The following is a 15,798-nucleotide window of genomic DNA, read 5'->3' as shown; positions in this document are numbered from 1 at the left end:
ATTAAAAGGTGTAAAAACAAGTACAAGATATTTACAATAAGCAGACGTCAGTGCAAGAAAGAGTCTTTCCACCACTGAAAAAGCACAGAGGCCAACTTTGACATTAAAAGGTGTAAAAACAAGTACAAGATATTTACAATAAGCAGACGTCAGTGCAAGAAAGAGTCTTTCCAACACTGAAAAAGCACAGAGGCCAACTTTGACATTAAAAGGTGTTCAAACAACTACAAGATATTTACAATAAGCAGACCTCAGTGCAAGAAAGATTCTTTCCACCACTGAAAAAGCACAGAGGCCAACTTTGACATTAAAAGGTGTAAAAACAAGTACAAGATGTTTATAATAAGCAGACCTCAGTGCAAGAAAGAGTCTTTCCAACACTGAAGAAGCACAGAGGCCAACTTTGACATTAAAAGGTATAAAAACAAGTACACGATATTTACATTAAGCAGACCTCAGTGCAAGAAAGAATCTTTCCGCCACTGAATAAGCACAGAGGCCAACTTTGACATTAAAAGGTGTTCAAACAAGTACAAGATATTTACAATAAGCAGACCTCAGTGCAAGAAAGAGTCTTTCCACCACTGAAAAAGCACAGAGGACAACTTTGACATTAAAAGGTGTAAAAACAAGTACAAGACATTTACAATAAGCAGACCTCAGTGCAAGAAAGAGTCCACCACTGAAAAAGCACAGAGGCCAACTTTGACATTTAAAGGTGTAGAAACAAGTACAATAAGCACACCTCAGTGCAAGGGTCTTTCCACCACTGAAGAAGCACAGAGGCCAACTTTGACATTAAAAGGTGTTCAAACAAGTACAAGATATTTACAATAAGCAGACGTCAGTGCAAGAAAGAGTCTTTCCAACACTGAAAAAGCACAGATGCCAACTTTGACATTAAAAGGTGTTCAAACAAGTACAAGATATTTACAATAAGCAGACGTCAGTGCAAGAAAGAGTCTTTCCAACACTGAAAAAGCACAAAGGCCAACTTTGACATTAAAAGGTGTAAAAACAAGTACAAGATATTTACAATAAGCAGACGTCAGTGCAAGAAAGAGTCTTTCCAACACTGAAAAAGCACAGAGGCCAACTTTGACATTAAAAGGTGTAAAAACAAGTACAAGATATTTATAATAAGCAGACCTCAGTGCAAGAAAGAGTCTTTCCATCACTGAAGAAGCACAGAGGCCAACTTTGACATTAAAAGGTGTTCAAACAAGTACAAGATATTTACAATAAGCACACCTCAGTGCAAGAAAGAGTCTTTCCACCACTCACAGAGGCCAACTTTGACATTAAAAGGTGTTCAAACAACTACAAGATATTTACAATAAGCAGACCTCAGTGCAAGAAAGAGTCTTTCCAAAACTGAAGAAGCACAAAGGCCAACTTTGACATTAAAAGGTGTAAAAACAAGTACAAAATGTTTACAATAAACAGACGTCAGTGCAAGAAAGAGTCTTTCCACCACTAAAAAAGCACAGAGGCCAACTTTGACATTAAAAGGTGTAAAAACAAGTACAAGATATTTACAATAAGCAGACGTCAGTGCAAGAAAGAGTCTTTCCAACACTGAAAAAGCACAGAGGCCAACTTTGACATTAAAAGGTGTAGAAACAAGTACAATAAGCAGACCTCAGTGTGAGAAAGAGTCTTTCCAAAACTGAAGAAGCACAGAGGCCAACTTTGACATTAAAAGGTGTTCAAACAAGTACAAGATATTTACAATAAGCACACCTCAGTGCAAGGGTCTTTCCACCACTGAAGAAGCACAGAGGCCAACTTTGACATTAAAAGGTGTTCAAACAAGTACAAGATATTTACAATAAGCAGACCTCAGTGCAAGAAAGAGTCTTTCCAACACTGAAAAAGCACAGAGGCCAACTTTGACATTAAAAAGTGTAAAAACAAGTACAAGATATTTACAATAAGCAGACCTCAGTGCAAGAAAGTGTCTTTCCATCACTGAAGAAGCACAGAGGCCAACTTTGACATTAAAAGGTGTTCAAACAAGTACAAGATATTTACAATAAGCACACCTCAGTGCAAGGGTCTTTCCACCACTGAAGAAGCACAGAGGCCAACTTTGACATTAAAAGGTGTAAAAACAAGTACAAGATATGTACAACAAGCAGACCTCAGTGCAAGAAAGAGTCTTTCCAAAACTGAAGAAGCACAAAGGCCAACTTTGACATTAAAAGGTGTAAAAACAAGTACAAGATATTTACAATAAGCAGACCTCAGTGCAAGAAAGATTCTTTCCACCACTGAAAAAGCACAGAGGCCAACTTTGACATTTAAAGGTGTAGAAACAAGTACAATAAGCAGACCTCAGTGTGAGAAAGAGTCTTTCCAACACTGAAGAAGCACAGAGGCCAACTTTGACATTAAAAGGTGTAAAAACAAGTACAAGATATTTACAATAAGCAGACCTCAGTGCAAGAAAGAGTCTTTCCACCACTGAAAAAGCACAGATGCCAACTTTGACATTAAAAGGTGTAAAAACAAGTACAAGATATTTACAATAAGCAGACCTCAGTGCAAGAGTCTTTCCACCACTGAAAAAGCACAGAGGCCAACTTTGACATTAAAAGGTGTAAAAACAAGTACAAGATATTTACAATAAGCAGACCTCAGTGCAAGAAAGAGTCTTTCCACCACTGAAAAAGCACAGATGCCAACTTTGACATTAAAAGGTGTAAAAACAAGTACAAGATATTTACAATAAGCAGACCTCAGTGCAAGAGTCTTTCCACCACTGAAAAAGCACAGAGGCCAACTTTGACATTAAAAGGTGTAAAAACAAGTACAAGATATTTACAATAAGCAGACCTCAGTGCAAGAAAGAGTCTTTCCACCACTGAAAAAGCACAGAGGCCAACTTTGACATTAAAAGGTGTAAAAACAAGTACAAGATATTTACAATAAGCAGACCTCAGTGCAAGAAAGAGTCTTTCCACCACTGAAAAAGCACAGAGGCCAACTTTGACATTAAAAGGTGTTCAAACAAGTACAAGATATTTACAATAAGCAGACCTCAGTGCAAGAAAGAGTCTTTCCACCACTGAAAAAGCACAGAGGCCAACTTTGACATTAAAAGGTGTTCAAACAAGTACAAGATATTTACAATAAGCAGACCTCAGTGCAAGAAAGAGTCTTTCCACCACTGAAAAAGCACAGAGGCCAACTTTGACATTAAAAGGTGTAAAAACAAGTACAAGATATTTACAATAAGCAGACCTCAGTGCAAGAAAGAGTCTTTCCACCACTGAAAAAGCACAGAGGCCAACTTTGACATTAAAAGGTGTTCAAACAAGTACAAGATATTTACAATAAGCAGACCTCAGTGCAAGAAAGAGTCTTTCCATCACTGAAAAAGCACAGAGGCCAACTTTGACATTAAAAGGTGTAAAAACAAGTACAAGATATTTACAATAAGCAGACCTCAGTGCAAGAGTCATTCCACCACTGAAAAAGCACAGAGGCCAACTTTGACATTAAAAGGTGTAAAAACAAGTACAAGATATTTACAATAAGCAGACCTCAGTGCAAGAAAGTGTCTTTCCATCACTGAAGAAGCACAGAGGCCAACTTTGACATTAAAAGGTGTAAAAACAAGTACAAGATATTTACAATAAGCAGACCTCAGTGCAAGAAAGAGTCTTTCCACCACTGAAAAAGCACAAAGGCAAACTTTGACATTAAAAGGTGTAAAAACAAGTACAAGATATTTACAATAAGCAGACCTCAGTGCAAGAAAGAGTCTTTCCACCACTGAAAAAGCACAGAGGCCAACTTTGACATTAAAAGGTGTTCAAACAAGTACAAAATATTTACAATAAGCAGACCTCAGTGCAAGAGTCTTTCCACCACTGAAAAAGCACAGAGGCCAACTTTGACATTAAAAGGTGTAAAAACAAGTACAAGATATTTACAATAAGCAGACCTCAGTGCAAGAAAGAGTCTTTCCACCACTGAAAAAGCACAGATGCCAACTTTGACATTAAAAGGTGTAAAAACAAGTACAAGATATTTACAATAAGCAGACCTCAGTGCAAGAGTCTTTCCACCACTGAAAAAGCACAGAGGCCAACTTTGACATTAAAAGGTGTAAAAACAAGTACAAGATATTTACAATAAGCAGACCTCAGTGCAAGAAAGAGTCTTTCCACCACTGAAAAAGCACAGAGGCCAACTTTGACATTAAAAGGTGTTCAAACAAGTACAAGATATTTACAATAAGCAGACCTCAGTGCAAGAAAGAGTCTTTCCATCACTGAAAAAGCACAGAGGCCAACTTTGACATTAAAAGGTGTAAAAACAAGTACAAGATATTTACAATAAGCAGACCTCAGTGCAAGAGTCATTCCACCACTGAAGAAGCACAGAGGCCAACTTTGACATTAAAAGGTGTAAAAACAAGTACAAGATATTTACAATAAGCAGACCTCAGTGCAAGAAAGAGTCTTTCCATCACTGAAGAAGCACAGAGGCCAACTTTGACATTAAAAGGTGTAAAAACAAGTACAAGATATTTACAATAAGCAGACCTCAGTGCAAGAAAGAGTCTTTCCACCACTGAAAAAGCACAGATGCCAACTTTGACATTAAAAGGTGTAAAAACAAGTACAAGATATTTACAATAAGCAGACCTCAGTGCAAGAGTCTTTCCACCACTGAAAAAGCACAGAGGCCAACTTTGACATTTAAAGGTGTAAAAACAAGTACAAGATATTTACAATAAGCAGACCTCAGTGCAAGAAAGAGTCTTTCCACCACTGAAAAAGCACAGAGGCCAACTTTGACATTAAAAGGTGTTCAAACAAGTACAAGATATTTACAATAAGCAGACCTCAGTGCAAGAAAGAGTCTTTCCATCACTGGAAAAGCACAGAGGCCAACTTTGACATTAAAAGGTGTAAAAACAAGTACAAGATATTTACAATAAGCAGACCTCAGTGCAAGAGTCATTCCACCACTGAAGAAGCACAGAGGCCAACTTTGACATTAAAAGGTGTAAAAACAAGTACAAGATATTTACAATAAGCAGACCTCAGTGCAAGAAAGAGTCTTTCCATCACTGAAGAAGCACAGAGGCCAACTTTGACATTAAAAGGTGTTCAAACAAGTACAAGATATTTACAATAAGCAGACCTCAGTGCAAGAAAGAGTCTTTCCACCACTGAAAAAGCACAGATGCCAACTTTGACATTAAAAGGTGTAAAAACAAGTACAAGATATTTACAATAAGCAGACCTCAGTGCAAGAGTCTTTCCACCACTGAAAAAGCACAGAGGCCAACTTTGACATTAAAAGGTGTAAAAACAAGTACAAGATATTTACAATAAGCAGACCTCAGTGCAAGAAAGAGTCTTTCCACCACTGAAAAAGCACAGAGGCCAACTTTGACATTAAAAGGTGTTCAAACAAGTACAAGATATTTACAATAAGCAGACCTCAGTGCAAGAAAGAGTCTTTCCATCACTGAAAAAGCACAGAGGCCAACTTTGACATTAAAAGGTGTAAAAACAAGTACAAGATATTTACAATAAGCAGACCTCAGTGCAAGAAAGAGTCTTTCCACCACTGAAAAAGCACAGATGCCAACTTTGACATTAAAAGGTGTAAAAACAAGTACAAGATATTTACAATAAGCAGACCTCAGTGCAAGAGTCTTTCCACCACTGAAAAAGCACAGAGGCCAACTTTGACATTAAAAGCTGTAAAAACAAGTACAAGATATTTACAATAAGCAGACCTCAGTGCAAGAAAGAGTCTTTCCACCACTGAAAAAGCACAGATGCCAACTTTGACATTAAAAGGTGTTCAAACAAGTACAAGATATTTACAATAAGCAGACCTCAGTGCAAGAGTCTTTCCACCACTGAAAAAGCACAGAGGCCAACTTTGACATTAAAAGGTGTAAAAACAAGTACAAGATATTTACAATAAGCAGACCTCAGTGCAAGAAAGAGTCTTTCCACCACTGAAAAAGCACAGAGGCCAACTTTGACATTAAAAGGTGTTCAAACAAGTACAAGATATTTACAATAAGCAGACCTCAGTGCAAGAAAGAGTCTTTCCATCACTGAAAAAGCACAGAGGCCAACTTTGACATTAAAAGGTGTAAAAACAAGTACAAGATATTTACAATAAGCAGACCTCAGTGCAAGAGTCTTTCCACCACTGAAAAAGCACAGAGGCCAACTTTGACATTAAAAGCTGTAAAAACAAGTACAAGATATTTACAATAAGCAGACCTCAGTGCAAGAAAGAGTCTTTCCACCACTGAAAAAGCACAGATGCCAACTTTGACATTAAAAGGTGTTCAAACAAGTACAAGATATTTACAATAAGCAGACCTCAGTGCAAGAGTCTTTCCACCACTGAAAAAGCACAGAGGCCAACTTTGACATTAAAAGGTGTAAAAACAAGTACAAGATATTTACAATAAGCAGACCTCAGTGCAAGAAAGAGTCTTTCCACCACTGAAAAAGCACAGAGGCCAACTTTGACATTAAAAGGTGTTCAAACAAGTGCTAAAGCTACAGGCTACATTCATATCAGACTGAATGACACTTTACTTGTTCATGTGAGAAGAAAACAAGATTTCAACTATGTCCACAATCATTAAGTGAAGCATCCAAGTCTCTGCCAAGGCAGCTCACTCTGTGCACACTACACTTTTAAGGTAACAGTATTGTATTTTTTATACATTCATTTTGTTTATTTGTTCTTTTTAAACCTTTATGCAAACACTAAGTTGGAGTAGGTAATGGATAATAGGTACTGATGTGTAAAGAACTGGACATGAATAGCATACTACAGTAAATTCATAAATAACTTTGCAGCTCATTCCCGTACTTTTTTTAATTCTTTCATTAACGATGCAAAATATAACGCAACATTAATCTCCCCATGTACCAATTCCATGTCCTAAATATTGCTAATACAAAAAAGGCAGTAGAACTCCATGCACAATTTTAAAAAATAAAACACATTTTTGTAACAGTTTGACTTCATGATTATTTTTGACTATGATTGATGTTTTCAATATTCTTTTTTATATTATTTCATTTTATTTATTTATTTATTTTATCATCGCATATGTAGCTGGGAAAAAGTTATAGTTTATTTAAATGAAGCCTTTGATCCAGAGAAGAAAATGATGTCAGGACCTACAAGGGATCTGGTGTGTTTACTCCTATATGTTCTACCATTGTGAGGAGATGCTGCTACCATAGAAACCGATATACACATATACATATGTATATTTGGGGGAGGGGGGCATTTTACGAATTTCAAGCTAATTTTAACCATTTCATTGGAAAAAAAAGTTTCAAATTTGAAGGCTTCAAATCAAAGTAAAACCTTTTTTCACATTCATACACCAGTCGGTAATAAATTCTACACCTCTCCTGGAAAATTTAAAGCATAAAAGCAATTTACCAGGAAAAATCTTGGAACACAGTTATTTTGATCACATTAAAACGTGATATTCACACTGGAACCTGTAAAATTATTATAGTCATCTAGTGACTCTTGAAATAATTGAAGAAATTTTGAAATGTACCAGGTGTCTGTCTACGAGTCGGGGTCCACGATCTTCAAGCTTTGCTGTTATGATGAAACACAAGTACAAAAGATCCAAAGATGCAGTAGTTGTTGTCGCTTTGTAGTAAAATCCGCTTTCTGTAGAAATATTCTCCAAACGTTATCTTTCCACAAGCTGAGCTTGGAGCAGGTCAAGACAAGTCCAAGAGCAAGTGTAAAGGAACAGCTGGAACCTTGTGCAGCATTCATATACCTACAGCTGGCCATGGTTACGGTTGCTAACATGCATGTACACATGATAGAACTATATGAACTGAGCCCATCAGTGTAATTTACAGTAAAGTTATGGTCATTTATAGTTACTGCCTTTGTCACCCTTTATGTGGGATGTCTAATAACCATGTAGGTATATCCAGAAATAAACACAGATATTAGAAAGCAGTAAGTCAGTACCTGAGATGTTTGTTTGAGTGAATGACATTAGCATAGCTCATGCTAATAGTACAGCTTCACATTTTTCTTTTCAAAGGTAACAAAAACTTAGCGCTCTCGCTACTTACCATGCTGTAATACAGGTATGTGCTAGCAATGACAACATTTAACAAATGTTTTGTAAAATGCTAGCCGTGCTAATTAGCCTTAGGATTGCTTGAGGTCTTGTTTCCAGCTCTAGTTGTCATAAGGGAACTTAGACCTGTGCGAGCCTTTGGCACGAAAATGAGTCTCGTAAAGCTCACTATTAAACTGACAAAAAGCCTTAGAACCTAGAAACTATTATTTTTACAACTGTGCTGTGTTTATGTTATAACATATAGCAAGAACCTATAACGATAATTGACATTTGACCTCACTGTATGATTATAGCAGCTGTGTGTTATGTCATGGCATGTTTTAAAAATGCCACCTGAAATTTAGGAGGTAGTGATGGGTCGTTCGCGAACGAAATGGCTCTTAGAGCCGGCTCTTTGACGTGAACGACGCCAGCCGGCTCCTTATCGCGAGCCCTCACGTGGGTTTTTGTTTTTTTCTTTCTCTCACCCTCTCTCTCGCACTTTTTTTCCGCTTCACTCTGCACTCTGCTTTACGCTGGGCAGAGGGGGGAGGGGCGGTAGTTACACTTAGTAGCACAGGGACAGAGCAGTGTTGCCAACTTGTGGCAGCTTTTACAAAACTTTGTGAAAGCGAGTTTTCAGACCCCTTAGCCACTTTTTTTCTAAAAAAAGTTGCTAAAAAAAAGACGTGAAAGCGCTTATCGCTTTTACTCTCAAAAAGCAGCGGGTGCTGTAACGCAGTCAGTTCTTCTTTTACTCTTTTACTCTTATGCTGTTTTTGTGGATCACAAGGTTTAAAACTACTTATAAACACACACACAAAGTAACTCCACCAGAGTGCCTATTTCGGGTCACTTTTGCCGGTCCAAGCCCGGGTAAAGGAGCAGGGTTGGAATTGTGACATTAAAAAAACAATAATTGCTAAAATAAATTTCATTTGTAGTTTTAAATAAACTCTAAATGCATTTAGGACGTTTTTTACTCACTTTATGTCTCTTCCACGATGTTATTTCTCTCTCCAACAACATAGGTTACAATTAGATTAGCATGACCAATTATGCAAATTAGGCGATGATGTCATTTAGCGACTTCTAGCGACTTTTGGGACAGCCAATAGCGATTTTCCTTACTGAGGAGTTGGCAACACTGGAACAGAGCCAGAGAGAGAAAGAGAGCCAGGGACAACAACGTCACATTAGAAAGGTATCCGGTTGTTCAGTGATGACCAGTGTTGGGTAAGTTACTCTAAAATAGTAACTTAGTTACATTACTAGTTACTTCTCTCAAAAGTAACTCAGTTACTTCAAGTTACTCGTTACTTTCAAAGTAACTAGTTACTAGGGAAAGTAACTTTGGTTTTACTCAGAATTCTCTTGTTAATGTGTTTCTTCCATAACTTTGCCAGTCTTCTAGCTTGCTTACTTGCCACAAGTGCACTGTGCCACCTACCAATAGAAAGGAAAAGATAATGTGCATATTTCCATGAGAGAAATCCCACGCCTGGACCGTCATTGACTGCTGCCATGATTCTAGCCTACGTCACAGCGTCATGTGCGCCTTTTACATCCAACACAAAAACTGCAGTCGTGGTGCTTTCGATTGTACTCAGAACTCGGAAATTCTGCCTTCTGAATAGGAAGATGTAGGCAACACCAGACTGCAGATGAGCTGCATACAGGGGTGGACTGGGACAGAAAATTGGCCCGGGCATTTTGACTAGAGACTGGCCCACCATTATAGGAAAAATCATAAAGCCTTTGAATGAAAATAAACACTGTTGTGACAGTGATGTACACTGTTTTGATGGTATATATGCACCAATCTATCAATTGTTTTTTGTAAGATTCAGATAATTATTTTTTAAAAGCTAGACATTTTAAATGAGAATAAGAAAGAAAAGTATTTCTTTGTGCCCCCCTTTCCCCGTTAATGCCCTACATGCCCCCCTGGCAACACTTGCTAGATCCGCACCTGCACAGTTACCAGCTGTCAGCTACCTAGAAAAGGATCCTGGGGTTATTTGTCTCTCAGAAACAGTTTCATAACTTCCCTTCAACTCATTCATGTCACCTAAAAGGTAAACCTGTTTCTCCATCACCTGTTCAGCTCTGATGATCCAGTAAGGACATCTCCTGGTTTCATCTTCATGTTTCCCTCTCACCAGATAACCAAACCATATCATGACCAGTAGGGCTGAACGATATATCGCATTTGCGATAATATCGCGACATGATCAAGTGCAATTTTCTAACCGCAAAGGCTGCGATTATACTCTGTTTACGTGACATGCGCGAGTAAAACATGTGATATGATCAAACGAGATTGTCTAACCACAGAGGCTGCACTCTGGTCACGTGACACGGGGAGCAAAGTTTTGAAACAGTCTACCGAGAGTGAACTAGCAAGCAAAGCTGTAGCCTACACAATGGCCTCAGGTTCAACAGAACCAGAGCCTGCGGGGATGCTAGTACCAAAGAGGAACTGCACATCAGCCGTGTGGGAATATTTTGGTTTAAAAGAGATGATGTCGCACAGAGTCAGGTACTGTGTAAAACCTGTCTTGGTAGAGTTTCTACATCTCGGGGAAACACTACGAATTTGTACCAGCACCTTAAGACTCAGCACAAAACAGAGTATGATAGATGTATGGATAAAAAATCTAGTAGTGTGCAGAATAAACCTAGTAACGTTACTCGGCAAGGATCACTGACCGAACTGTTTGAAGGTGTTACGCCATATGAACGCACTTCAAAACGGCACGTGGAAATCACCAAAGCAGTAACCCACTGCATCGCGAAAGACATGATGCCCGTCAATACGGTGACCAAGCCTGGGTTCAATAATTTGGTAACTACACTGGATAAGAGGTACAGAATGCCCTCCCGCACGTATTTCAGTCAGACTCCAATACCCGAGCTACATATGCAATGTAGGCGGAGGGTTGCAGCGGAGTTAAAGGCTGTTGAGTTTTTTGCGGCGACAACAGACATGTGGTCAAGCCATACAGCAGAGCCCTATCAAAGTCTGACGGTGCATTACATTACCGAAGACCTCCACCTCGAAGCTCGCAGCCTACAAACGGCCTACTTCCCCGAAGACCACACAGGGGAAAACATTGCTGCTGGCCTGAGAGAGGGGCTTGCGTGTTGGGAAGACAACCTTGTCTGCATAACGACGGACAACGCGTCAAATATGGTGAAAGCAGCACAGCTGAACGAATGGACCAGGCTCCAGTGTTTCGGACACAGATTACATCTTGCTATTGGTAAGTTACTGCCGTGAGAGGGAGAGGGAGAGAGAGAGAGAGAGTGTGTGTGAGTGTGTGTGCGTGTGTATGCGCGAGCCTGTGTATCACTCTCTCCCACAAACACACAACAATATTATTTATCTTGTTCTTTACTGCTGTTAATTCTAGATATGTTATGTCAACCCCACACTGATGTACCCACCTCTTCTTATGTATTTTCTTTTTTGTATTTTTGTATTTTCTCCATCTTCTGGCAACATCAGTCTTGGCTGAAGATGCTGAGGACACTGATCTGACTAGATCAATTAAAACCAAGGTCCCGGCATACCTCAACGACAAGTATAGTGACCAAAGGAGCTTGCAAAGAAAAGTGTCTGGACTTCTATAATTTGCTTGAAGACATTTCACCTCTCATCCGAGAAGCTTCTTCAGTTCTAAGGTCAAATGGTAGAGAGGTGAAACGTCTTCAAGCAACTTATAGAAGTCCAGACGCTTTTCTTTGCAAGCTCCTTTGACTACGATGACCTGGATGACTGAGAACCTTCACAGACAAGGTTAACGTGCTGCACGGGTGAAAAGCTCAGAGCAAATCACACCGAACTGCAGTATTCGTTTATTTTTATAGGTTACATCGTCAATATGCAAATATAATCACATTTCCTGTTACGCAGGTCCTGATGCTGTCTGTGTGTAAGCTGTGTGTGTGCAAGCTGTATGTGTGTGTGTCACAAAGTATGTGTGTTGCAAGTCAATTTCTAAGAATAATATAATGCAAGTCAGCTTCTGCGGATATGTATTTCTGTACTGGTCTCTTGTCAGTGTCACAGGGTCAGCTTCCTGTTTCTACAGAAAACTGTGTCTGGTGAAATATGTATAACATAACTTTTGAAGCATAAGCAAATAAAACAATAAAAACTCCCTAACACCTTGAAAATTATATTTCCAAAAACACATAATATTTATATATAAGCTAACTGCAAAACTAATGTCTCTCTTCGCATCTGGCAGGAGAAGAGGTCTCGCACTGAAACTGCTCAAAATTCTCCAAGTGCACAGGCCTCTGGGGGAAAGGCAAAGAAGACTCTTGGTAGTCTTTTTAAAACCAGTGCGGCCTCTTCAGCTTTGCCTCTGCCACTTGAAGATGTCGTGGAGGCAGAGTTGAATAGTTACCTGTTGACCCCTGTCATTGACAGAGAGGATGATCCCTTAGCCTGGTGGAAGGTGCACAACATTCACTTTCCACGACTGTGCAAGATGGCCCGCAAATATCTGTGTGCCAGCCACAAGTGCCCCCTCAGAGCGTCTGTTCAGCACTGGAGGGAATATAGTGACCTGCACTCGCTCATCCTTAAAGCCAGCAAAAGTAGATATGCTGGTCTTCCTAGCAAAAAACCTGTGAGCTAGGTAGGTAGGCTGAGCCATACTCATTGTGCACTTTAGTTTGTGCTGTGTTGCTGTTACTTACTGCAGATAATCAAGATGTTCAGCCAGTTTTAATTTAAAGGCGTGTTTGTGTGTGTGTTTATACAATTGCTATTATGTTTGCACTTTATGTGTAATGTTACTGACTGCAGAGATCAGTAAGATGTGTGTATTTTTTATTTATTAGTTTTATTTATTTAATATTATTTTTTAATTTAATGACTGTCTAGTAGTTCACAGAAAAACTGAGTGTGGTAAAGCCACTGATTTTTTTATGTATATTTCTGCAATCTGCACATTGTACTGACTTTCATTTTAATGTTTACACCAGGGTTCCTTGTCAGCACTTTATGCTCAGATGTTTGTAAGCTAAAAATAAACTATTGTGTATGTTTAAATATACTGTTGTGATTGAAGAAGTTAAATAAAAATGTCAGTCATCAATTCATGCATCACCTCATGTCATCATAACAGAGGTCTGTCTTCCAGGAAAGAACAGTTTAAAATTAATGTAATATAGTATTGGCCATACTATATGATGTATTGCTTGTCTTTGTTTAATAATACAAAAGACAAAGAGCTTAAAAAATAATCGCATTGCAATCGCAATATTGGGGCAAAAAATCGCAATTAGATTATTTTCCATAATCGTTCAGCCCTAATGACCAGCAGCTTTTTTGCAGCTGTGGCTCCAGCAAACATCAGCTGATACTAGAAATTAATATTAAATAAATTCTAACAATAGCTGATCAAGCTTAAACGTGCTGCTGTTGTTTAGTGCGACATCCGCTGGTTTCCTCTTTCGGCGCAAAGTGAGCGATAAACAAACAAGAGAGCCGATCAGCTGATCATTGATCAGTTTTCATGACTGAAGTAGAAACGGGAGAGGGAGGGGGGAGAATGAAAGAAGAAGAGGCAGCTGTGCAGCAAAGACACAGAATAACTCCAGCTTTGTGCCTTTTTCATTGTAGCTGAATTACGGGACAAACTGTTCCTTTTCACCTCAATAAGAAACGCGTAATATTTTCTCTGAATACCAGACGGGATGGTTGGCAACTCTAATAACTTATGAACAAAATAAAGTTCAACATCAGTATCATAGCACCCACCCAGCTGTATAGAAACCCCGTCATGCTAGCTAGTACGGAAAAAGTCAGAATAACGAAAATAAACTCCACCTAAACTTGGTTTATATCTGACCCAGAGAGAGTGCAGGTCATAACTTCTTACCTGAAGTTCAGTTCACACTTGGACCGGCGGCCAATTCCTTCAGCCTCCCCTTTCCTTCATCCACCTGCTGGCCTCCACCACTTGCTAATGTTACTGAATCTGTGGAAGCTCCGCGATAGCCACCACACGAAGTAATGAGTAACGACCCTATCTAAATCCCAGTAACGACTAACGCATTCCTGATTTTGGCATAATAACTAGTTACCGTGCTCGTTACCACAATAATAACGTAGTTACTATAACGCGTAACTTAATAACGCGTTAGTCCCAACACTGGTGATGACGGGACGAATCCTACTTCCGGGTCTAAAGTAGTCTGCGTTTAATATGGCTTTTGTGTTGTTAACATGTTTAATGTTATGTATTTTCTTATATTTGATATCAAAAAGCTCCTAAAACAGTCAGTGATCACTGCTGACCTCCCTCAGCTTTTATTACCGCTAATCATTTATTTAAGCTCAGTTTTTAAAACCTTAGGATGTAACTACAGCCCAGCCCATGCAGCAGTATATGAATGACTAACCTCGTATTGTGGATGGATTATCTCAGTTGTTCTCCTGGCTGAAGTTTTGTCCTTTTACAGCACCCTGCCACGCGATTACATTTGTTCCTGACCACCGAGAACACTCATGTTAACTTTTATCGAGTGGAAAAAAAGTTAGCTTGTTCATATTATGCTAACATAGCTGTGTCGCTAGCGGTCACGTAGCACATCATTATATACCAGCTAGCCAAACTTCAGTAACCCTACAAACGTCACTGCTGTTTCGTTTTCTGTCTTCATTTATGTTGGAAGTGATAGCAGAGCTGTACGTTTTAATTTGTTTCCAAAACCCCGCAGTCAGGACATGCTATATTGTATTTAGATAGAAGCTAGCGAGCTAACTTCCTGCTAACTTCTAACTCCGTTAAATGTCAAAAATTCCGTTTTCATGGATGCCTGGATGTTAAACTCAATTGTTACACCTGGTAGAGCAGAACGCTGATCATTTTATTAAAGATGAAAGACTTTAGACAGTTTTTCAACTCTCAGTAATGCCATAGTGATCGTTTGATGGTAGCTTTACTAGTCCCTAAGGACCTGTTGAAATCTCCCAATTCTTTGAATCTTTGGGCTGAAGGAAGGACAATACTCGGTGTATTTATGCTCAATCAACAATCATTTATTTCCATACAATTCAACACTTAAGAGCATAAGGACCATCATGATGGGGAGACATGCCTGAAGAGGGTCACAGCAAATCTCAAAATGGTGACGGGTTGCTCAGCTTTTTATAGTCTCTAGTGGCCCCCATCTAGTCGTAAAAGCCAAAACATCACATTCTTTCTCTGTTACAGCGCCTAAGTTATGACCTCGGCTCCCTGTCTTTCTCTGCTTTCTGTAAGGTGGGGGTGTGGAATGTGGTCTGTCTCTTCTATTATCGGCACAAGGTCCTCTGCACACAACATTCTCTTCATGATTCAGCAGTATGAAATGTCAAGAAACAGTGTAACACATTCAACAGTGTCGAGTAATACAGGTCAATCCAATAGATCTAATGATTTTCACACTCTTTTAAGTCAGAAGTATAATGCAAACTAAGACTACATACTGATCACACACTCTATGTTAAAGGGTATCATATGATCTATAGCAGTATCATACTTCAACTACTTTGATTACATATATAAGGTAACATATAATAACAGAATAATATCACAGACCCCAAAGCGCTTTACATATCCAGTCATCCACCCATTCACACACACATTCACACACTGGTAATGGCAAGCTACGTTGTAGCCACA

The sequence above is a fragment of the Copadichromis virginalis genome, linkage group LG4 (assembly GCF_057382275.1).
Source record: "Copadichromis virginalis isolate Kocher_CV1m ecotype Utaka linkage group LG4, C_Virginalis_male_GT1.1, whole genome shotgun sequence".
NCBI classification, from domain to species: domain Eukaryota; kingdom Metazoa; phylum Chordata; class Actinopteri; order Cichliformes; family Cichlidae; genus Copadichromis; species Copadichromis virginalis.
This window is presented reverse-complemented; position numbering follows the sequence as displayed.